The sequence below is a fragment of the Bos indicus genome, chromosome 5 (assembly GCF_029378745.1).
Source record: "Bos indicus isolate NIAB-ARS_2022 breed Sahiwal x Tharparkar chromosome 5, NIAB-ARS_B.indTharparkar_mat_pri_1.0, whole genome shotgun sequence".
NCBI lineage: Eukaryota > Metazoa > Chordata > Mammalia > Artiodactyla > Bovidae > Bos > Bos indicus.
Window position 1 is genome coordinate 20,451,506 of NC_091764.1, and position 24,463 is coordinate 20,475,968.

General features: G+C 38.6%; 1 long non-coding RNA gene across 1 annotated transcript; it reads left to right on the forward strand.

Moving 5' to 3' along the window:
* The first annotated feature begins 4,330 nt into the window (after positions 1-4,330).
* Positions 4,331-23,595, forward strand: LOC139182982 (uncharacterized). The gene is made up of 3 exons (XR_011566482.1): positions 4,331-4,844; positions 18,068-18,120; positions 23,397-23,595. It is a non-coding gene; the product is annotated as an uncharacterized lncRNA (long non-coding RNA).
* Positions 23,596-24,463: the final 868 nt, after the last annotated feature.

A 24,463-nucleotide genomic window follows, 5' to 3' on the forward strand; every position in this document is an offset into this window, starting at 1 on the left:
AACAGGGCAGGTTGGCTTTCTTCACCCGCAGTGAACCAGAGCAAGGTTGGGGAAGAAAGGAAGAACCATGAAGAAATAAGCGGGCTCTTGTCTAACACTCAGAAATGAAGTGTCTGAGGAGACACATGTGCTGAAAAAGCAAGAGATTTTGTTGGGAAGGGGCGCCTGCATACAGATTTCTCAGGAAGCAGGTAAGGTGGTCTGGTATTCCCATCTCTTTAGATGGGAAATTTAAAACAACAAATTTTCCAATTTGTTGTGATCCACACAGTCAAAGGCTTTACATTACAGTGTTGGACTACAGCCTTGTCTAACTCAATGAAACTGTGAGCCATGCTGTGTCGGGCCACCCAAGATGGACAGATCATGGTGGCAAGTTCTGACAAAATGTAGTCCCCTGGAGAATCGAACAGCAAACCACTTCAGTATTCTTGCCTTGAGAACCCCATAAACAGTGTGAAAAGGCAAAAAGATATGACACTGAAAGACGAACTCCACAGGTCAGTAGGTGCCCAACATGATATTGAGAAGAGTGGAGAAATAACTCCACAAAGAATGAAGAGATGGAGCCAAAGTGAAAACAATGCCCAGTTGTGGATGTCACTGGTGATGGAAGTAAAGTCCAATGCTATAAAAACCAATATTGTATAGGAACCTGGAATGTTGGATCCATGAATCAAGGTAAATTGGAAGTGGTCAAACAGGAGATGGCAAGAGTGAACACTGATAATTTTGGAATCAGTGAACTAAAATGGACAGGAATGTGCAAATTTAACTCAGATGACCATTATATCTACCACTGTGGGCAAGAATCCCTTAGAAGAAATGAAGTAGCCATCATAGTTAACAGGAGTCTGAAATGCAGTGCTTGGATGCAATCTCAAAACCCACAAAATGATCTCTGTTCATTTCCAAGGCAAACCTTCAATATCACAGTAATTCTAGTCTATGCCCCAACCACTAATGCCAAAGAAGCTGAAGTTGAACAGATGTATGAAGACCTACAAGACATTCTAGAACTAATACCCCAAAAAGATGTCAACTTCATTATAAGTGAAATGAAGGGAAGGGAAGTCGCTCAGTCATGTCCAACTCTTTGCAACACCATGGACGGGGGCCTACCAGTCTTCTCAGGCCATGGGATTTTCTAGGCAAGAGTACTGGAGTGGGTTGCCATTTAATGCAAAAGTTGGAAGTCAAGAGATACCTGGAGTAACAGGCAAATTTGGCCTTGGAGTACACAATGAAGCAGGGCAAAGGCTAACAGAGTTTTCCCAAAAAAACACACTGGTCATAGCAAACACCCTCTTCCAGCAACACAAGAGACGACTCTAAACATAGACGTCACCAGATGGTCAATACCAAAATCAAATTGATTATATTCTTTGCAGCCAAACATGGAGAAGCTCTATACAGTCAACAAAAACAAGACTGGGAGCTGATTGTGGCTCAGATCATGAATTCCTTCTTGCCAAATTCAGAATTATATCGAAGAAAGTAGGGAAAACCACTGGACCATTCAGGTATGACCTAAATCAAATCCTTTATGGTTATACAGTGGAAGTGAGAAATAGATTCAAGGGATTAGCTCTGATAGATAGAGTGCCTGAAGAATTATGCATGGAGGTTCATGGCATTGTACGGGAGGCAGTGATCAAGATCATCCCCAAGAAAAAGAAATGCAGAAAGGCAGAATGGTTATCTGAGGAGGCCTTACAAATAGCTGAGAAAAGAAGAGAAGCAAAAGGCAAAGATATACGTGTTTGAACGCAGAGTTCCAAAGAATAGCAAGGAGAGATAAGAAAGCCATCCTCAGTGATCAATGCAAAGAAATAGAGGAAAACAATAGAATGAGAAAGACTAGAGATCTCTTCCAGAAAATTAGAGATACCAAGGGAATGTTTCATGCAAGGATGAGGACAATAATGGACAGAAATGGTATGGACCTAACAGAAGCAGAAGATATTAAGAAGAGGTGGCAAGAATACACGGAAGAACTGTACAAAAAAGATCTTAATGACCCAGATAATCATGATGGTTTGATCACTCACCTAGAGCCAGACATCCCAGAATGCAAAGTCAAGTGGGCCTTAGGAAGCATCACTGCAAACAAAGATAGTGGAGGTGATGGAATTCCAGTTGAGCTATTTCAAATCCTGAAAGATGATGCTGTGAAAGTTCTGCACTCAATATGCCAGCAAATTTGGAAAACTGAGCAGCGGCCACAGGACTGGAAAAGTCAGTTTTCTCTATAAACCCAAAGAAAGGGAATACAAAAGAATGTTGAAACTACTGCACAATTCCACTCATCTCACACTCTAGCAAAGTAATGCTCAAAATTTTCCAGGCTAGGCCTCAATAGTACATGAACCATGAACTTCCACATCATCCAGCTAGATTTAGAAAAGGCAGAGGAACCAGAGATCAAATTGCCAACCTCTGTTGGATCATCGAGAAAGCAAGAGAGTTCCAGAAAAAACATCTGCTTCTGCTTTATTGACTATGTCAAAGCCTTTGACTATGTGGATCACAATAAACTGTGGAAAATTCTGAAAGAGATGGGAATACCAGACCACCTGCTCTGCCTCCTTACAAATCTGTATGCAAGCCCAGGAAGGAACAGTAAGAATTGGACATGGAACAACAGACTGGCTCCAAATAGGAAAAGAAGTACATTAAGGCTGTATATTGTTACCCTGCTTATTTAACTTATATCCAGAGGACATCATGTGAAATGCAGGGCTGGATGAATCAAGCTGGAATCAAGATTTCCAGGAGAAATGTCAATAACCTCAGATATGCAGATGACAACACACTTACAGCAAAAAGCAAGGAAGAACTAAAGAGCCTCTTGATGAAAGTGAAAGAGGAGAGTGAAAAAGCTGGCTTAAAACTCAGCATTCAGAGAACTAAGATCATGGCATCTGGTCCCATCATTTCATGGCAAATAGATGAGGAACAGTGGAAACAGTGAGAGACTGTTTTTTGGGGCCCCAAAATCACTGCAGATGGTGACTGCAGCTGAAATTAAAAGACACTTGCTCCTTGGAAGAAAAGTTATGACCAACCTAGACAGCATATTAAAAAGCAGAGACATTACTTTGCTAACAAAGGTCTGTCTAGTCAAAGCTATGGTTTTCCAGTAGTCATGTATGGATGTGAGAGTTAGACTATAAGGAAAGCTGAATGCCAAAGAATTGATGCTTTTTAACTGTGGTGTTGGACAAGACTCTTGAGAGTCCCTTGGACTGCAAAGAGATCCAACCAGTCCATCCTAAAGGAAATCAGTCCTGAATATTCATTGGAAGGACTGATGCTGAATCTGAAATTCCAATACTTTGTCCACCTGATGCGAAAAACTGAGTCATAGGAAATGACCCTGGTGCTGGGAAAGATTGAAGTCATGGGAAATGATCCTGATGCTGGAAAGAGAAGGGGACGACAGAGGATGAGATGTTTGGATGGCATCACTGTTTTGATGACATGAATTTGAGCAAGCTCCGGGAGTTTGTGGACAGGGAGGTCTGGCGTGCTGCAGTCCTTGAAGTCGCCAAGAGTTGGACACAACTGAGTGAACTGAATTGAGCTGAACCACAGGTAATTTAATCACTAAAGACATTTCACTAATATCTCTTCAATATTGCTTAGAAGCCAATAAAATTTTATCAATTGAGTTTTCTCCAAAATTGGACAACTTACTAAGCCAAGAAATGGTCCCTTGTATTTTAGTTTCTATCTCAAATTTTACTTGTTTTTAGTACCCCTGTGTCCCCCAAAATGGAATCAATTTAGTAAAATTCATAAATTGCCAAATATATATAATACAGTGTTGCAGTATCTAAAAGATCAATACTACAAATCTGTTTTATTTCTGCCTTTTTACACCAGAGCTAAAAAGTACAGTAACAAATGTTGGCAGGATTATGAATAAAAGGGAATCCTCTTACTCAATTGGTGAGAATGCAAATTGGTGTAGCCACTGTGGAATACAGTACAGAGGTTTCTCAAAAATCTAAAAATAGATCTGTCATATGAGCCACCAATTTCACTCCTGAATATATATTAAAAAAAAAAACCACAGCGATTTGAAAAAATATATGCACCCAATGTTCATAGCAGCGTTACTTACAGTCGCCAAAATATAGAAACAATCTAAGTGTCCTTGTTTGTATCTAGGGAACTTACTATTGTTTCACAAAATATGTCCTTCCCCCCACCTTGTTCCCAATCAATATGTGAATTTCTAACATTTACATACATGGAATATAAGTTGTTTTAGATTGTCAGGATCTGTAAAGCTAATATTTTCTGTCTTTCAGGTTCCCTTGTGGCATAATTTTGGCCAATTAAATGTAAGTGAGGTCTGGTGGAAGGATCTTCCATGAAAGAGTTAAAAAAAAGGAAAACTCAGCTCATATAGCCTCTTTGGAAAAATCAGCTCATATATCCCTGCTTGTGATTCAGTTAATGCCTAAGGCTAAAGGATGACCAAGCAGAATAAAAGCCTTGTTTTTATTCATCAGAAAGCCATCACACAAGTCATTTACTGCTATCTCAAGACTTTAGACATCTCCTTCAATTCTTTAGTTAAACCTGGACAGGAAAAATATCATCAGTACCCAGACAGAGGTTTCTTCCAAAGCTCCAACCTGAGGAATATTTTTACTGTATCTTACTAGTGAAAGTGAAAATTGCTTACTAGTGAAAGTGAAAATTGCTAAGCACGTCCGACTCTTTGCGACCCAATGAACTATACATTCCATGGAATTCTCCAGACCAGAATACAGGAGTGGGTAGCCTTTCCCTTCTCCACGGGATCTTCCCAACCCAAGGATCAAACCCAGGTCTGTATCTTATGAATATATTGCTATTTTAGCACCTGCAAGAACCCTGCCTCACTTTTCTATGATTCTAAGTGATTATGAAGACCTGTAAGAAATCCAAACTCCTAGCTGCACAAAAAAGAAATTTGGAATTATAACTAAACTCTCAAACATTCATGACCACTGCAAAGATTCCAAACACCTTAACCTTTTCTTTTTTTTTTTTGGTTTGTCTAGGCAAAAGAAAACTTTTGCTTCTATATTAATCATGAGTCTAGTTGCTAATGTGTTATTTCCCATTCTCCCCCATCTCAGTGCATGTGAATAGACTATGTTTTCTGGCTTCTTGATGTTGGCTGGGGTCTTATTACCAATTCTTGAGCAAGAATTGGGAATGGAAATGATGTGGTTCGCTTTCTGGCTTGAGTTGAAGGCATTTCATTGCTACTGCGAAACCCTCTAAGGCTCTCTTTCTTCACTCTGGCATGACAACTGGCTATAATCTTTACTAGAGCTCCCAAATGGCTATGATAAACAGAGGTTTCCCTGCCAATCTCTGAGGGTCATATAAGAGAGAAATAATTTTTTTTTATTATTCATTACAATTGGGAGTTGTTTGTTACTAGATCATGATGCAGCCTATTTGCAATGAGTCAAGCCTAATCAAGCGAGGTTCAGAACAAGGGTACAGAGATGAATCCATGGACTCCATAGAGGCTTTAAATGGTCAGACCATAGGAAGGGCAGTGGTGCCTCTAAGCCTCAGGAAGAGTCAGAACCAGGACCTGAATGCTGTAGAACTCTCTCTCTTTTTTCCCCTTGACTCTCCTATTCTTAGTCTACTTAGCATTATTTTATCTCATTGCAAACTTAACCTTCTTCACATGGAAAGAAATGTGATCTTGGCAGTCTCTGAGTTTTACAATTCACAGCTTTAGTGAACAGGAGGAAAATGACTGACATTTTCTGGTCTCAACTTCAAAAAAGCTTAGGAAATATATCCAACTTAATTAACTGCCTTTAGGGAAATGGGGTCATATAAAAACCTGACACAGTATTCCTAAGAAAAGACAGGAGTGTCATATGAGTAGCTCATAAATACTGAAGTGTAGAATTTTCCTTGAAGCTATGTGGTTGTTAAATGTGGTGATTGTTTCTATTTCTTTCTATATTTTCTATATAAAAAATCAAAATATAGTAAGGAATAAGAACAATTTTTGATGTATGAATTAAGACTTCCTCATGGATCACAGTCTTGTGACGGTGAAGGGGCTTGCATAACTCAATGAAGCTATGAGCCATGCCATGCAGGGCCAACCAAGATGGACAGGCCATAGTAAAGAGTCCTGACAAAACGTGGTCCACCCAGGAGGAAATGGAAACCCACTCCAGTACCCTATGGGCAGTATGAAAAAACAAAAAGATATGACATCAGAAGATGAGTCCCTCAGGTCAGAAGGTGTTCAGTATGCTTCTGGAGAAGAGTGGAGGGCAATTACTATCTCCACAAAGAATGAAGCAGCAGGGCCAAAGCGTAAATGATGCTCAGTTGTGGATATGTCTGTAGTGAAAGTAATGTCTGATGCCATAAAAACTGCATAGTAATGGGAAATGTTAGGTCCATGAATCAAGGCAAATTGCACATGGTCAAACAGGATGGCAAGATTGAATGTCAACAGCTTAGGAATCAGTGAATTAAAATAGGCAGAATAGGCAAATTAAATAAATTTATCTTTTACTGTGGGCAAGAATCCCTTAGAAGAAATGGAGTAGCCCTCATAGTCAACAAAAGAGTCTGGAATGCAGTACTTGAGTACAGTCTCAAAAATGACAGAATAATCTCAATTCATTTCCAAGGTAAACTATTCAGCGTCACAGTAATCCACATTTGTGACCCAACCACTGATGCCAAAGAAGCTGAAGCTGACCAGTTCTATGAAGACCTACAAGACCTTCTAGAACTAACACCAAAAGAGATATCCTTTTCATCATAGGGGACTGAAATACAAAAGTAGGAAGTCAGAGATACCTGGAGTAACAGGCAAGTTTGATCTTGGAGAACAAAATGAAGCAGGGCAAAAGCTAGCAGCATTTTCTCAAGACAATATGCTGGTCATAGCAAATACCCTTTTCCAACAACACAAGAGATGACTACAAGTGGACATAACCAGATGGTCAATATAAAAATCAGGCTGATTATGTTCTTTGTGATCAAGAATGGAGAAGCTCTATATAATCAGTAAAAACAAGACCCAGAGATGACTGTGGCTTGGGTCATGAGCTCCTCATTGCAAAATTCAGGCTTAAATTGAAGAAAGTAGGGAAAACCACTAGGCTATTCAGATGTGATCTAAATCACATCCCTTATTATTATACAGTGAAGGTATGACTAGATCCAAGGCGTTAGATCTGGTAGACAGAGTGCCTGAAAAACTATGGACGGAGGTTCATAACATTGTACAGGAGGCACTGACCAAAGTCATCCCAAAGAAAAAGAAATGCAAGAAGGCAAAGTGATTGTCTGAGAAGGCCTTACAAAGAGCTGAGAAAAGAAGAGAAGCAAACAGCAAGGGAGAAGGGAAAGGTATACCCAACTGAAGGCAGAGTTACAGAGAACAGCAAGGAAAGCAAAGAAGGCCTTCTTAAATGAACAATGCAAAGAAACTGAGGCAAGCAACAGAATGGGAAAGACTAGAGATCTCTTTTAAAAAATTGGAGATATCAAGGGACCATTTCAGGCAAAGATGGGTACAACAAAGGATAGAAATGATAAGGACCAAAAGAAATAATTAAGAGGTGGCAAGAATAGACAAAACTGTACAAAAAAGGTGTTAATGACCCAGATAACCATGATGTTATGATTACTCATCTAGAACTGGACACCCCGGAGTGTGAAGTCAAGTGGGTCTTAGGAAGCCTTACTATGAACAAAGCTTTGGATGTGACAGAATCCCAGCTGACCTATTTAAAAATCCTTAAAGGTGATGCTGTTAAAATGCGGCACTCAATATGCCAGCAAATTTGGAAAACTCAGCAGTGGCTGAAGAAGAAAGCGGCAGCAGAGGATGAGATGGTCAGATAGCATCACCGACTCAATGGACGTGAATTTGAGCCAGCTGCAGGAGATAGTGGAGGACAGTGTAGTATGGCACGCTGCAGCCCATGGGGTTGCAAAGACTTGGACAGGACTTAGTGACTGAACAACAACACCAAGATAAATTAAGAAGTTGGGAAAAAATCTTACTAGAGGAATATTTTAATCTTTCCTTTCAGTCAGGAAATAGTTTCAAAGATGAAATTATGTTCATATTGCAGATATGCTTTTTTCTAAGATTCTTAATGAATCTTAAATGGCTGCTAAGATCGACACTTTGTCTTTTCCTGAAACTTAGCTGTTAGTGCATATAAAACCACATAAAAATCCTTTTAAATTTAGGCAGAATTATAGGAGCAAAATCAAGTTTTAATTACTGTTACTAATGGAAAGCAGGAAGCAATAAAAATAATCTTTAAAAATTATAATAACTTGGTTTGGGAATTCATGTTTCAACCACACTTACTGAGTTTTTTGAAGATTAAATCTGGTTGCAAGTGACAGAAAAACCCAAATAATAGTGACTTAAGTCAAATAAAATTAATTTTTTTCTCATAAAATAGTCTGGGGGTAGGTGGTCAAAAGACAGATGATATGTCCATTTATGCTTTCAGGCATCCAAGCTCTTTTTCAGTCTGTTTTGCCTAGACTCCATTCCTAAGTTCACTGCATCATCCAAGGTGGCCACACTTAGTCAAAGCATTCTTGATTTTACTGAGAAGTTAGAAGGAAAAAAGAAGGCTAAGGATGCACTTTCTCCTTTTAAGAACACTGCCTATAGCTTTCACATACAATTTCCTTTTATATGCCTCCCTGGTGGCTCAGCTGGTAAAGAATCTGCTTGCAATGTGGGAGAGATGGGTTTGATCCCTAGGTTGCGAAGATCCCCTGGAGAAGGGAACAGTTACCCACTCCAGTATTCTGGCCCCGGGGAATTCCATGGACTATAGTTCATGGGATCGAAAAGAGTTGGACATGGCAGAGCAACCTTCACTTTCACTTTTCTTTTGTATGTCATTGGTGAGCTCTTAGTGCTATAGCCACAAATCCAAGGAAGGGAGTCCATAAATTGTGTAATTCATTCCAGATGTTCATTCACCCAAATAAATATCAAGGGTTCTATCATATAAAAAGAGAAAATGAAAAAGCATTTTGTGGTGACTAGTAATCTCTGCACACCTGTTATATGCAAACTGGCAACCAGACTTCTGCGTGTCCTCACAATATGCTCACATCTACTCTACCCATATTCAGCTTTACTCTGACTTGTCCCATGATGAAATCACACCTAGTGTACCTATCATTACAACTTGAGTGCTCCTTGTATCCATGATGGTTTTTGACTGCACATCAGTGTTATTAACTCACATCTCCTCAAAGTTGGGACTGAGTGCAAATGTTCCTTCAGGAGCAGTCTCATTTTGGTAAAAAGTCTGTACTTTGGAACTGTGGTGTCGGAGAAGACTCTTGAGAGTCCCTGGGACTGCAAGGAGATCCAACCAGTCCATCCTAAAGGAAATCAGTCCTGAATATTCATTAGAAGGACTAATACTGAAACTGAAGCTCCAATACTTTGGTCACCCGATGTGAAGAGCCAACTCATTAGAAAAGACCCTGATGCTGGGAAAGACTGAGAGCAGAAGGAGAAGGAGACAACAGAGGGCGAGATGGTTGGATGTCATCACCGACTCAGTGGACATGAGTTTGTGCAAGTTCTGGGAGATGGTGAAGGACAGAGAAACCTGACATGGTGCAGTCCATGGGGTCACAAACAGTCAAGCTGAGGACCTGGATGACAATAACGAAGTTTACTCTGTTCTGGTGAGCAGGATCACTGTGGACAGCTGTATAGGTTGTATATACAGCCTCGAGACAATGTGGGACTAAAACTTTAGGGGGAAAAGTACATTTTTGTTGATCTTATAATTTTTTTTGATTTGCCCACACAAATGGGATGTCTTTTTCTAATTTGTATGATTGGACTAAATGTATTGATTATGGTTTTAGGTAGGTGATTTTTATACACACACACACATTGCCCAAAGTATGGGTTTGGGAACGTTAATTCAAGAAATATTAAGAGATTGTCAGTTGAGAAGATGTGTTTCTTAGTATATAGGTCAAACAAGGGATTTGTTTGAGGGATTTTTTTGCTACCAGCAAAAATGTTATTAAGAATCTTTATTATCCTAGTCCTTGTTTAGAAATCTCCACAGAGGGGCTTCTTGTGTGCAATGATTGACAATACAATTATTTTCTGGCAATGTATCTTATAGGACACTGTGTAATAAAATATTGATTTAGAGCAGTGTGAAACGCAGTATTCTTGCTCAAGAAAAGAAACTCCCCTCCCCCACTGCCAAACTCATTTGATTCATATTCTGCAAATGAAGGTCCTAGCAACCTGTATCTTTAACATGTGACCCAGACCACTCATTCAGTTCAGTTCAGTCACTCAGTCATGTCTGACTCTTTGTGATCCCATGAATCACAGCATGCCAGGCCGCCCTGTCCATCACCAACTCCTGGAGTTCACCCAAACTCATGTGCATCGAGTCAGTGATCCATCCAGCCATCTCATCCTCTGTCGTCCCCTTCTCCTCCTGCCCCCAATCCCTCCCAGCATGAGGGTCTTTTCAAATGAGTCAACTCTTCGCATGAGGTGGCCAAAGTACTGGAGTTTCAGCTTTAGCATCAGTCCTTCCAAAGAACACCCAGGACTGGTCTCCTTTAGGATGGACTGGTTGGACCTCCTTGCAGTTCAAGGGATTCTCAAGAGTCTTCTCCAACACCACAGTTCAAAAGCATCAATTCCTTGGCGCTCAGCTTTCTTCACAGTCCAACTCTCACATCCATACATGACCACTGGAAAAACCATAGCCTTGACTAGATGGACCTTTTTTGGCAAAGTAATGTCTCTGCTTTTGAATATGCTATCTAGGTTGGTCATAACTTTCCTTCCAAGGAGTAAGCGTCTTCTAATTTCATGGCTGCAATCACCATCTGCAGTGATTGTGGAGCCCAGAAAAATAAAGTCTGACACTGTTTCCACTGTTTCCCCATCTATTTCCCATGAAGTGACAGGACCAGATGCCATGATCTTAGTTTTCTGAATGTTGAGCTTTAAGTCAACTTTTTCACTCTCCTCTTTCACTTTCATCAAGAGGCTTTTTAGTTCCTCTTCACTTTCTGCCATAAGGGTGGTGTCATCTGCATATCTGAGGTTATTGATATTTCTCCTGGCAATCTTGATTCCAGCTTGTACTTCTTCCAGCCCAGTGTTTCTCATGATGTACTCTGCATATAAATTAAATAAAGAGAGTGACAATATACAGCCTTGTCGTACTCCCTTTCCTATTTGGAACCAGTCTGTTGTTCTATGTCCAGTTCTAACTGTTGCTTCCTGACCTGCATATAGATTTCTCAAAAGGCAGGTCAGGTGGTCTGGTATTCCCATCTCTTTCAGAATTTTCCACAGTTTATTGTGATCCACACAGTCAAAGGCTTTGGCATAGTCAATAAAGCAGAAATAGATGTTTTTCTGAAACTATCTTGCTTTTTCCATGATCCAGTGGATGTTGGCCATTTGATCTCTGGTTCCTCTGTCTTTTCTAAAACCAGCTTGAACATCTGCAAGTTCACGGTTCACGTATTGCTGAAGCCTGGCTTGGAGAATTTTGAGTGTTACTTTACTAGTGTGTGAGATGAGTGCAATTGTGCAGTAGTTGAGCATTCTTTGGCATTGCCTTTCTTTGGGATTGGAATGAAAACTGACCTTTTCCAGTCCTGTGGCCACTGCTGAGTTTTCCAAATTTGGTGGCATATTGAGTGCAGCATTTTCACAGCATCATCTTTCAGGATTTGAAATAGCTCAACTGGAATTCCATCACCTCCACTAGCTTTGTTCATAGTTATGCTTTCTAAGGCCCAGTTTACTTCACATTCCAGGATGTCTGGCTCTAGGTGAGTGATCACACCATCATGATTATCTGGGTCATGAAGAGATCTCTAGTCTTTCCCATTCTGTTGTTTTTCTCTATTTCTTTGCATTGATCGCTGAGGAAGGCTTTCTTATCTCTTCTTGCTATTCTTTGGAACTCTGCATTCATATGCTTATCTTTCCTTTTCTCCTTTGCTTTTCTCTTCTTTTCTTTTCACAACTATTTGTAAGGCCTCCTCAGACAGCCATTTTGCCTTTTTGCATTTCTTTTCCATGGGATGGTCTAGATCCCTGTCTCCTGTACAATGTCACGAACCTCCATCCATGGTTCATCAGGCACTCTATCTATCAGATCTAGTCCCTTAAATCTATTTCTCACTTCCAGTGTATAATCATAAGGGATTTGATTTAGGTCATACCTGAATGGTCTAGTGGTTTTCCCTACTTCCTTCAATTTAAGTCTGCATTCGTCAATAAGGAATTCATGATCTGAGCCACAGTCAGCTCCCTGTCTTGTTTTTGCTGACTGTATAGAGCTTCTCCATCTTTTGCTGTAAAGAATATAATCAGTCTGATTTCATTGTTGACCATCTGGTGGTGTCCATGTGTGGAGTCTTCTCTTTTGTTGTTGGAAGAGGGTTCAAAATTGCAATTTGGAAATGTTGATTTATAGTTTTGTTTTTTTTTCCCCATCTAGGAGTACACCAAACTCACTTGAGAAAATTTTTGAATATATATTTATTGGGTCCTTCCCAAATTTATGAATCAGAGGGAACTGTGGTTTCTCTATAACTATAGAATTGGCCTAAAAATTCATTTGGGTTTTCCTGTAACATCTTATGGAAAAATCCAAATTAACCTTTTGGCCAAACTAATATTTCTTACACTAACTCTCAGTTAAGAACCATTGTTTTAGACCAAACTTTATTATTCTTCATAAGTTGCTATTCAGTTATATACCAGCAGTTCCCAACCTTTTGGGCACCAGTAACTGGTTTCATAGAAGACAATTTTCCATGGACCAGGGGTGGGGAGGTGGAAGGCGGGGATGTATTCAAGCCAGTTACATTTATTGTGCCCTTTATTTCTATTGGGCTTCCCCGGTGGCTCAGATGGTAAATAATTTGCCTGCAGAGCAGGAGACTTGGGTTCAGTCCTTGGGTGGGAAGCTCCTTTGGAGAAGGGAATGGCAACCCACTCTAGTATTCTTGCCTGGAGAATTCCATGGACAGAGGAGCCTGGCAGGCTACAATCCCTGGGGTCACAAAAAGTCAGACACAACTTTGTGGCTAATACACTTTTTTTCTATTGTTATTCCATTAACTCCACCTCAGATCATCAAGCATTAAATCCCAGAGGTTAGGGACCCTTGCACCAAGGTATGCCCACATAGACCTTTTCTTTATTGAGCCTGTTCCTTACCATTTTCAGGTTCTCTTTGATAATTGTTTTTTTCATAGCAAATGAGAAGAACGCTCCTAACCATGCTTTGTTTCATGGCAGAATTGATAACAGGAAAAGGAAAGCCCTTGGCTATGGCATGTCACCAGCTAGCAGATAAAATATTTGACAATAATGAAAAGCTGATTTCTTAAGTATGACGCATTTTTATAGCTCATATGCTTTTAAATATATACAGTTGGCATGAACAGGGTGGCCAATTTTTAAAAAGATCAACTGATTTAAGTAGATTCCCTTGTGTAAAATGCTGTTTGTGTGGTCTGTTGTCCAGATGTTTCCATGGCAAATGTTTTCTTAATGTGAAACCTAACTATTAAAAGCACCTGGTAATGTGTAGCTCATCCAGACACAAATCATCATTCCTCTTTTTATTCAGAGACTTATAGGGAGGAAATTTTATTTTGAACACTAGTGAAGATGAGCCTATTTCAAATTCATATGGAAATATAAAGTGACAAAAATGTTTATTTAAACATCAGTCTTAATAAATAGTTTTATTCATTTCTGCAAACAACATAAGAGTATACATTTTCTACAGGGTCTGCATAGCTGCTTGGCAGCTATATTTGGAGCATTTATTTTAATGTAAATTTTTCTATATGAATTCTGACTAAGAACACAGGGTAAAGACAATATAGTGTAGCAGTCAACCACTGAGGTTTTTGAGTCAGGAAGTCTGGCTTTGAATCCTTCTCCACCACTTTTCAGCTATATAAATCTAGGCATTTTACTTCACCTTTGTTATAATAATAATTCCTTTATTATCCTTATCTGTAAAATAACGATTGTAATAGTACTTACCTTGAAAGTTTGTTATGAAGATTAACTGTGTTTACACATATAAACACTTGTGAATGAAAAAAAATTTCTCTCTTTTTTTCTAGATTCTTATCTGAGACATCCCTGTCAGTTTAAAAGACAGATTAATAGGAGAAAAGCAAACCAAAGTTTAATAGCATGTATAACTCCTGTATAGGCTTCCTAGGTTGTACAGTGGTAAAGAACCCGCCTCCAGTGCAGGAGATACAAGAGATACAGGTCCGCTCCCTGCGTTGGGAAGATCCCCCAGAGGAGGTCATGGCAACAGACTCCAGTACTCTCGCCTGGAGAATTCCATGGACAGAGGAGCCTGGTGGGCTACAGTCTATGGGATCGCAAAGAGTCAAACGTGATTGAGTGACTGAACGCACGCACACACACACATACCTCTTGTACACATGCGAGATACCCAGGAAAACTGAACAACTTCCTCAAGTGGCCCAGGCTGCCATTTTAAATAACATGCGTGCATGCCAAGTCACTCCAGTCGTGTCTGACTCTTTGTGACCCTATAGCTGTACCCTCCAGGCCTTCTCTGTTCATGTGATTCTCCAGCCAAGAATACTGGAGTGGGTTGCCATGCCCCCATCCGAGGGATCTTCCCTACCCAAGGATCAACCCACGTCTCTTATGTCTCCTGAATTGGCAGGAAGGTTCTTTACCACTAGCGCCACCTGCTGCTGCTAAAAAGCCCTAATTTTTGCTCCCCGCTCCAGTACTCCTGCCTGGGAAATCCCATCAACGGAGGAGCCTGGTGGGCTCCTCCATGAGGTCGCTGAGAGTCGGACACGACTGAGCGACTTCACTTTCACTTTTCCCTTTCATGCATTGGAGAAGGAAATGGCAACCCACTCCAGTGTTCTTGCCTGGAGAATACCAGGGACAGAGGAGCCTGGTGGGCTGTCGTCGACGGGGTCGAGTCGGACACGACTGACGCGACTTAGCAGCAGCAGCAACTAAAGACAAAAGAATTAGGGAGAGACCAGTTTTGGAAGATTACCAGGGAGAGCCCTATAAGCAAGAGTAAGGCTGTGCAGATATAAGTCATTCCCTTCTCCACTGATAAGAGTTTCTAGAGATTTTTGTCATCCTTCTCTTGGTACAAAGAGGGAAGCAACTTTAAAAATGGAAATTTCCCTTATAAATGCAAATGTCCCTCACAGAACTATAATTTGTACTTAATTTTCAAGAGCTTTTCTAATTTTGATGTTCTTAAAAATAATCAGCCTGAAATAATACTTATGTCGAAGAAGCATGTTAGACAGTGACAAGTTTCTACTCCCTTTCACATATAAGACATTTTTTGTCCCATAGTAAATGCTCAATGATGATTAGGATCAATAAAATAGACGTCAAAATTGATTATTTTTTAAAAAATTAAAGAAAGCTCCAGTGACCTTGAGCTTCACATTTTTGCTTTGTAAGAAGACAAAAAATTTGTTTCACAAGTGTTTCTTGGACAAAATAGCAGCTAGGAAATGGAGTGATAAATCATACAGTTCCATTCTTCTTAAATGTGCTACTTCATTCATTAATGGAAGTTCTCATCTCTTTAATTTAATGTAACATATTAGAGGAAAAATAGCTAATATTTGTTGTATAGTTTTATCATAAAAGTCATCAGAGTAATTGGACAGTAGCAATTCCATTGGTCCAAGAAGTGAGAGAGATACAATAAAGAAACATGTGGGGAAAACTTGTGGGTAGAGAAAGAGAAGGGAAAATGAATTAAAGTAATAGGTAAAAATTTGCAGAGTTGTTGGCAGAAAAAGAAGTATGCAAACAATTGGGTAATACTTTGAGCCAGATATACACTGTGTCATAGATATTTCTTTAAAAAATATAATAGGAACTTTCTCTCAGTTATCAGCTAGTCATCAACATGATATTTCCTTTAAGAAAAAGGTACCATATTATAAATGTTTCATTCATTTGCAACACTAGATGGACAAATATCTCTAAAAGACATTTAAAGAAGCACTGTGCTGCTGCTGCTAAGTCGCTTCAGTCGTGTCCGACTCTGTGCGACCCCATAGACGGCAGCCCACCAGGCTCCCCCGTCCCTGGGATTCTCCAGGCAAGAACACTGGAGTGGGTTGCCATTTCCTTCTCCAATGCATGAAAGTGAAAAAGTGAAAGTGAAGTCGCTCAGTCGTGTCCGACTCTTCCCGACCCCATGGACTGCAGCCCACCAGGCTCCTTCATCCATGGGATTCTCCAGGCAAGAGTACTGGAGTGGGGTGCCATTGCACTAATGGCTGGCAAAAGCTCTGTGGGTATCTCAAATTTGGGCTAAAAGTTATTTCTCTTAACAGAAGACAAATCTCTCTGTTAGTTGTCATTCTGTCAACTTAAAGGAAAGGGGTTTGAAAGACATGGTATACATTGAATTTCTCCCATCTACCTTTGCTTTTTCCCCAAATAAACCTTTAGTTTCATGGTAGCTATGAATTTCTTTATTGGTTTTATTTTCTACATGAAATGGGCATTCATACTTTCTCTTAAAGCATTTTCTTCAAAAGAGAAATGTTCCTTCTGTTCAAAGTATAGAAGAAAAAAACACATGTAAAGATTTTTTATAAGTGATTATTAATGCTTTGATGTTTAAATATTCAAATCAACCTTTGATGAAATTTAAATTGCAGGCAGCCTCCTAATAATACTGTGAAAGTGAAAAAGTTAATTTATATTTAATTGCTATCTAAATCAAGGTCTTTATAAAGCATACTCCTATCTCATTTTAAATTTATTCAAGAAATATTTAAAATAGCTGATCTCAGTATGGTATCTTGAAGAGAGATAATCCTAAATATTGTTTAAAAATAAAATTCAATTGAATAAATTTAAACATCAAATTGGCTTTATTCAACAATACATGAATCAGGTTATATTCCTAAGAGGGGCTGAAGCTATATTTAAGTTACGTAGTAAGTCTTGGTTGGGTGATGTGGGCCTAGCATAAGTGACTCCATTTGGGGCCTGTTACTTCTTGCTAACAACTATCCCTCTTGATCAGACTCTCAGCTTAACTGACATCTGTGATCAAAATGAAAGACATTAATGCCACTCTCAGCTACTGTTCTGTAGTTCTTACAGCTTTTCTGATCCTCTTTGAGACATTCACCGGTCATGAGACTTTTTACTGAATCTCTGTAATTTTCACAAGTCATGACATCAAGTCCACAATTGTTTTAGTTGGTCATTTTCTTTGTTCCTTCTTTTGACATTCCAGTCTTAGGGGATAATTCACTTAGTGGTTAGCATCTGTGAACATGCATTTAAAGCTTTTGAGAGAACACAACACACCAAGGAGATTACTATGATTTTTATAAGTAGGATAATTCCACTCTCATGTTCACTGTAGGGCCATGGTCCCCAAGACCCAAACCAATATTGTAAAGTAAAAAAATAATAATAATAATAAAAAAGAAAGAAAGAAAAAAAGATCCTGTTGAATGAGTCACTTTTTTTTTTTTCTTGATGTTATTTCTTTTTTTTTTTATTTTTTTATTTTTTTTTACTTCACAATATTGTATTGGTTTTGCCATACATCAACATGCATCTGCCATGGGTGTACACATGTTCCCCATCCTGAACCCCGCTCCCACCTCCCTCCCCATACCATCCCTCTGGGTCATCCCAGTGCACCTTCTTAAGCAAAGTGGCTTGTTCAGTGATCTTATGCAGCTGAGTTTCAACTTCCTTGGAAGTGTTAATCCAGGTGCAGCGGGTAGCAATGACCACAGTACAGCCACCTCTTTGCTCAGTTAGAAGATAATCAAGGACTATTCTGTTATCAAGAACAACTTTGATTGAGGATCTAAAGAATTCTGCTGAAAGGCTATTGTTTTAGCAGCAGGTTTTGCAATATCTTCAAGAGTGAAGGAGAGAATATTGATGATACCTTTATTTGCACTTATTCCTCACCAGGGAAGTAGGATCCTGTCAAAAGGAGCAAATTCTGAAATCATGAACCCATCCTGGTAAGTCCTTTGTAACTCACTGATATAAATTCAGGAGAATCTACTAAGAAGGTATCTTAGTTTGTTTATGAGCAATGAGGAGCCAGTCCAGTTATCTAAGAAGCATTATCCAGTTATGCACCAACCATTTAGGCATTCATAGGCTCTCAGAGAGTGAGAACCACTCCAGATAAAGATAAATCCTGTTGGGCACAAACCATTCCCACTAATGTTGCACTATTAATGGATTTCAGCATCATAGACAGATCCATTTGTTTGAAAGTTTATCCCCCTTAATAATGGCCTGGGAGATATAGACGATGGCATATTTCCATCATCCGATTGGCCAATGCCATAGTAAAGAAAAAAAAAAGTTTCCTATTTTAAGTATAAAGTCTTGATATGGTATCTTAGGAGGAAGTAGTCTATATCTTTGTCAGCTACTTCTCCTCATCAGTTTGATTCAGAGGTCTCCAACATCCACTCAGGATCAGATGTCAGTGGGAGACTTTTTCAGCTGTGAGATGTGTACCCAAGGTTCAGTTCTCTGAAATTTGCCCATTGTATAGTCAGTGAGGAGGACCTGATGCAGTCTCTTCTAAGGAGATCAGAGGCAGTCTTTGTTCGAAGTTCAGTTCACTTGCTCAGTCATGTCCGACTCTGTGCATTCTCAGTGATTCCAAATCAGAAGAATGGGAGAAAATTGAAAATGTTAATTTAGAGAGTTGTAACCAGATATTTAAGGAAATTGGAAAGACTCAGGATTTAGTCAAGTTTACATGTATATAACAAAACCCCAAAGACACTTAGCAGGATCAAAATCTGAAATAGACAAAAATACAAACATAAATTCTCTCTTCACAAATATTCCAACTCCTTTTCTTCTAAGGATAATCACAGTAAAACTAATTTGTTTACATTAGACATGGCTTGATTATTTACATATGTGCAGCAAGAATAGTAATTGACCATATAAATCCTTTTTAAAACTGCTTTGGCAGAACCTTGTAAGCAAGATACCAGGTCATTTTTTTCCAAGGGGCTTTACTGGCTCCATAAAGTCAACTTTAGTTCCTTAAAACTATCTAGTCATTTTTGAGTCTATATGCATGTCTCTCAAATATGACAGTTTAGTTAAAATCTTGCTTATCTAGCCAGTATTTCCAATTGTGTCCTATTACCAGCATAACAGATTCTCATCAGACTTATGCAAATAACTAACTATATTGCCATAAAAGTAAAATTTAAGAGTTTCTGAATTCTGGAGAGAGCAGGCAGGGAGAAAAAAATAAATGTTTCATCTGTGTTTACAAAGGTATGCTTTATGAAATTGATGTATGTCACAGATAGCTTAAGAGAAAATGTTTCTTTAAATCTGGAAAAATAAAACATTAAGGAACATAAGTGTTTCAGACAAAACATCATAAAAATTATGATCATCTTCATCAGTTCACCCAGTCCCATACAACTAATACTTGTTCTGTGTTAATCCAGTTTTTCCATTAGTTCTGAGATTGCTTACCCAATTCAGTTTTATGATTTTAAAGTTGTCAGAAAACCTATACTTTCCAAAAGACATTTCTTTGAATCTCTTTGAAGATAAAATACTTTTGCAGGAGCACTTACGTAAAAGTAAAATAATAATTGTCTATGCTGCTGCTGCTGCTAAGTCGCTTCAGTCGTGTCCGACTCTGTGCAACCCCATAGACAGCGGCCCACCAGGCTCCCCTGTCCCTGGGATTCTCCAGGCAAGAACACTGGAGTGGATTACCATTTCCTTCTCCAATGCATGAAAGGGAAAAGTGAAAGTGAAGTCGCTCTGTTGTGTCCAACTCTTCAAGACCCCATGGTCTGCAGCCTACCAGGCTCCTCCATCCATGGGATTTTCCAGGCAAGAGTACTGGAGTGGGAAGACTTAAAAAGACTTAGAGATCTGTTGAGAGTTCATTAAAAGTGGAAATTGACAAGGGAATTTTATTTTGTAACACATAAGCATTTAATATAATACATGGATTTATGGCTAATAGTGATATGCCTGGACAAACCAGACTCTAGGAATTTCATGTAATTTCTGGAAAACTTATAGAATTATAAAAATACAAAATAAAAAGACAATATATTACTTTCTACTTGACATGTAACTTAACATATCAAATAAGCCTAGTTAATATCTGTCCTTTTATAAAGGCAGAGAACAAACCTTTTGAGATGTTCCAAAGGTCGCCTGGAAAATTCCAGATTTAGTTAGGGTCAAAAAGACTTCACTTAGAATTAGATTTGGGGAGCTTTGTCAAAACATCAAAAGGTTTTAAAATACTCAATCGGATTTGATCATAGGTCACTGGAACAATAATTAGTTACCTACTTAAGCATAATAACAAAGACTTCACAGGCAAATACTGAAAGTTAAGTAGTTGTAAATTTCTTATAAGAATAGACTGATGATCTAAGAAAACTTTTTCTTTTAACAGATGTAATAATATTAAGGTTTATTTTTGCATAAATGCTCTATGGATGTTAAATCTTTATTTTATATCCCTTATAGTAAATTCCGTAGAAGGCAATGCAATGGCACCCCACTCCAGTACTTTTGCCTGGAAAATCCCATGGACGGAGGAGCCTGGTAGGCTGCAGTCCATGGGGTCTCTGAGGGTCAGACACGACTGAGCGACTTCACTTTCACTTTTCACTTTCCTGCATTGGAGAAGGAAATGGCAACCCACTCCAGCGTTCTTGCCTGGAGAATCCCAGGGACGGGGGAGCCTGGTGGGCTGCTGTCTACGGGGTCGCACAGAGTCGGACACGACTGAAGTGACTTAGCAGCAGCATAGTAAATTCAGACTTCCCTGATAGCTCAGTTGGTAATTCAGGTGGTGCTAGTGATAAAGAACCCACCTGCCAATGCAGGAGACGTAAGAGATATGGATTCGATCCCTGGGTCAGGAAGATTCCCTGGAGGAGGACATGGCAACCCACTCCAGTTTTCTTGCCTGGAGAATCCCATGGACAGAGGAAGCTGGTGGGCTACAGTCCATAGGGTCACATAGAGTTGGACATGACTGAAGCGACTTAGGACGCATAGTAAATTCAATTGATTTTAGACAACTTGTTTATACAAGGTAATATTCTGTCTCTCTCCTCTCAGCTTTCTGTTTGATTTGTTATTTATTCTATTTCCCATCCTGAAATAACCAGTTTCCCTTCAGAACAAAGTTATTTTCTTTTTCCTCAACAAAAACATATCTTTATTTCTCATAACTTCTTTTACAGAAACACATATCCTACATTCCCAACATATAGAAATATTTCTCTTATTATTTCTAGTAGTTTTTAAAACATATATTAGACGTTTTAATCTTTAGTGAAAATAAAGAAGTAAACAACTGTGAAATGTCTACACTGTCATTCTGTGACTTGACAAATTTATGAAAACATTTTATAATTTCCAGAAAAATATGCTTTATCATAGTAAGATTTTTAGTGTGACACAAAACATATTTAATAATAGATCCAAGTATATTTTAGTTTCTCTGTAAAAGGAAGCCCAAAGTGAATAAACCCTGGTCAGTGTTTTCTCTTATTTAGAAATGATCTATATACTTACTGACTATCCATCATTTACTTTATTTTAGCAAAGTTTTAAGGTTCAGGTTACCACAAAGTTTGGGGGAAACTACTCAAATAGTTCACCTAAAACTTCTTATTTCACTTAAATCTATTTAGTTTACTTGTTCTTAATAATTATGTTTAGATTACCACAAAATCTTCATTAGGCAATAGGTAACATCCATCATCATTCTAAGTGATTCTTCCTGCTGGCAATTTTCATAAGAGATAGCAGGACCTTGTTTGATTAGTAAGCTCAGGTAAAATAAAATTGTATATTTAATGCTTATAACTCCAAAGACACACCTGTTTTAATTAAAACAACAACATTAAACTGGTTTTCATATCATCAAAGAAAAATTTATCAGTCAATCTAAGAAGGAAATAAAGAATTTTATACAAGCCAAATCCAAAGATTATAACCCAAGTTGAGCATCCCAGAAAGTTCTGAAAACTGGTCAACTTGTTAGAAGTCAAGTCACAGTTTTTTGAAACAGTGGGATGTATATTAAATGATTTATTATTGACGGTTTACACAATTAGATCTAAGCATCATTGTGACCCCTTACAAGGTCAAGACGGAATGTTATCTTTTAAGGAGTTGTCTTGTTGATGCCAGGAGAATGTTGCTGTTGATGGTTGAGCAGGTATTTCTGCCAATAGAGGAGGTTTGGTCAATACAGATACACAGTGCACAGGAGGAAGGAGAGAGGGGGCCAAAGGGCAGAGAAATTTTTTAAGTCTAAATCTTTCTTATCTTGCTATAAAATATGAATTTTACTTCACATTACTAAATATTTTCCAGGATCCTATGACATTGGCTTAGTTTCTGTTATAGTTCAGAGAATTTAATTTATACAAGCATTTACTTTTTAAAGCCAGTTAAGTAAAGATCTTTTACAAATTAATTTTGGCAATATCAGAGGCAGAAAAACACCATATATCTACACACACAGATGCACGCACACATGCACACACACATAGTTAGATGGAAACAGAAAACCTATAGCTTCCATTTGACTAGTTATAAAAGAATTGGTATCTAAGTTGTAATTCTGCTTGATTCTGGGGTAAGTTAAGGCCACCTGGTGAAATGGCTAAAGCTAAGCTTCAAATGACCTTCCCCCTTTTGTTTTTCTTCTGATAAAAATTACCTCCCTGAAGTTTGCACTTTAAATTCATTTCTCAAAGGCACAGCAAAAAAAAAAAAAAAATACAAGTTATAAGCCTGTTAATAAATAGAGGAGGCGTGGGGATTGGGAACAATAAACAGGCAAACCTTGAACTACCTCTAGAGCTGCATTTCTAGTTTTGCAAAGACTGGTAAGGTAAGTACAGTTGCTCTCAGTGCCTCAGAGAATTGGGTTGAAACCTAAATGTCATCATAGGTTGATTCATCCATAAATCCTTTTACAAGGGCCTTAGAAGTTTTTTTTTTTTTCTTTTTTTTCTTTCCCTCTAGTTTTAACTCAGGGAGAAAGTCTAAAGAATTTCCTATTATACTGTAAATATCAGCTTCCAACTCCTGGCCAATTTATGACCATAAAAGTTACTTTAAAATATTTTAAAATATCTTTTCAGTTTTCAGCCAGGACAAAGGTAAATATTTCTGCAGTATTGAATAACTCCTTGAACTTAGGAGGCATCCTAAGCAAAGAAGATGAAAAAGGTATGTTTTCTCTCTTTATCAGATACTACAGACCAAGATCCAGGAGAGCTGACTCCAGTAAGAATTCTCACCCTTAGCCAACTTTTGCTAGTTTTCTCAGGATCCCATCTGCAATTTCCCAGTGAGATTGAAACAGAGTGTAGATCCAGTATCTACCAGGAATTGGTAAGGTTTTTCATTAGTTTCAATTTTGTTTTCTCTTAGCAGTTTAGGGAATAACATAGCACTTTACCATCCCCCCAAGTCTCATCAACTCTGGGAGGGGTTCATATGGGGGCCCTACTTTAAAATTAGACCTGGACCATTTGAGTTGATGTTGAAGACTCTGCACAGGGACTTGGAAGACAATCTCTTTTTCAATGCTCACATTAATTACAACTGAGATACTGATTCCTTGGCTAGTGTTAAAATGATGAACCCTTAAGAGGGTATCATGAGGAAGGCCTAGGTGTTGTTTTAGATACCTTTGGTGTCTTTAATTTTTTATTAGCCTCTTGCAGTCAACCTTTTGATAAAACTATTTTGGAATCTTAAAGCATTTTAGAAACTTCTGCATACCAACCGTTTAATTCAGAAATTAAAAAACTGCATATACTACTGTTTAATTCAGAAATCCTTTCAAATACATTTTAAAATCAAATATCTTGTCTTAAGAACATTCCCTGTAATGGCCACTGCAATACAGGGATGTATTTAGTAAGATTTTGCCATTTTTGTAGATATCTACAGCTTCCAGAACCTTGGTTCTTAAACATAAAGAGGCGTGCAGGAAAGCAATCCACTTAACTCTGTGGAGGGCTTTCCCAATGGGTCAGTGGTATAGAATCCACCTGCAGTGCAGAGACATAGGTTTGATCCCTGAGTCAGGGAGATCCTCTGGAGGAGGAAATGGCAACCCACTCCACTATTCTTCCCTGAAAAATCCCATGGACAGAGGAAACTGACAGGCTGAAGTCCATAGGGTCATAGAGAGTCAGACACAACTGAGCAGAGCACAGTAATCTATGGATTTTAAAGATCTGATCATCTTTATTTGTTTGTTTTAGCTAAACTTTTGCAGATACGACTGAGCAACTTCACTTTCACTTT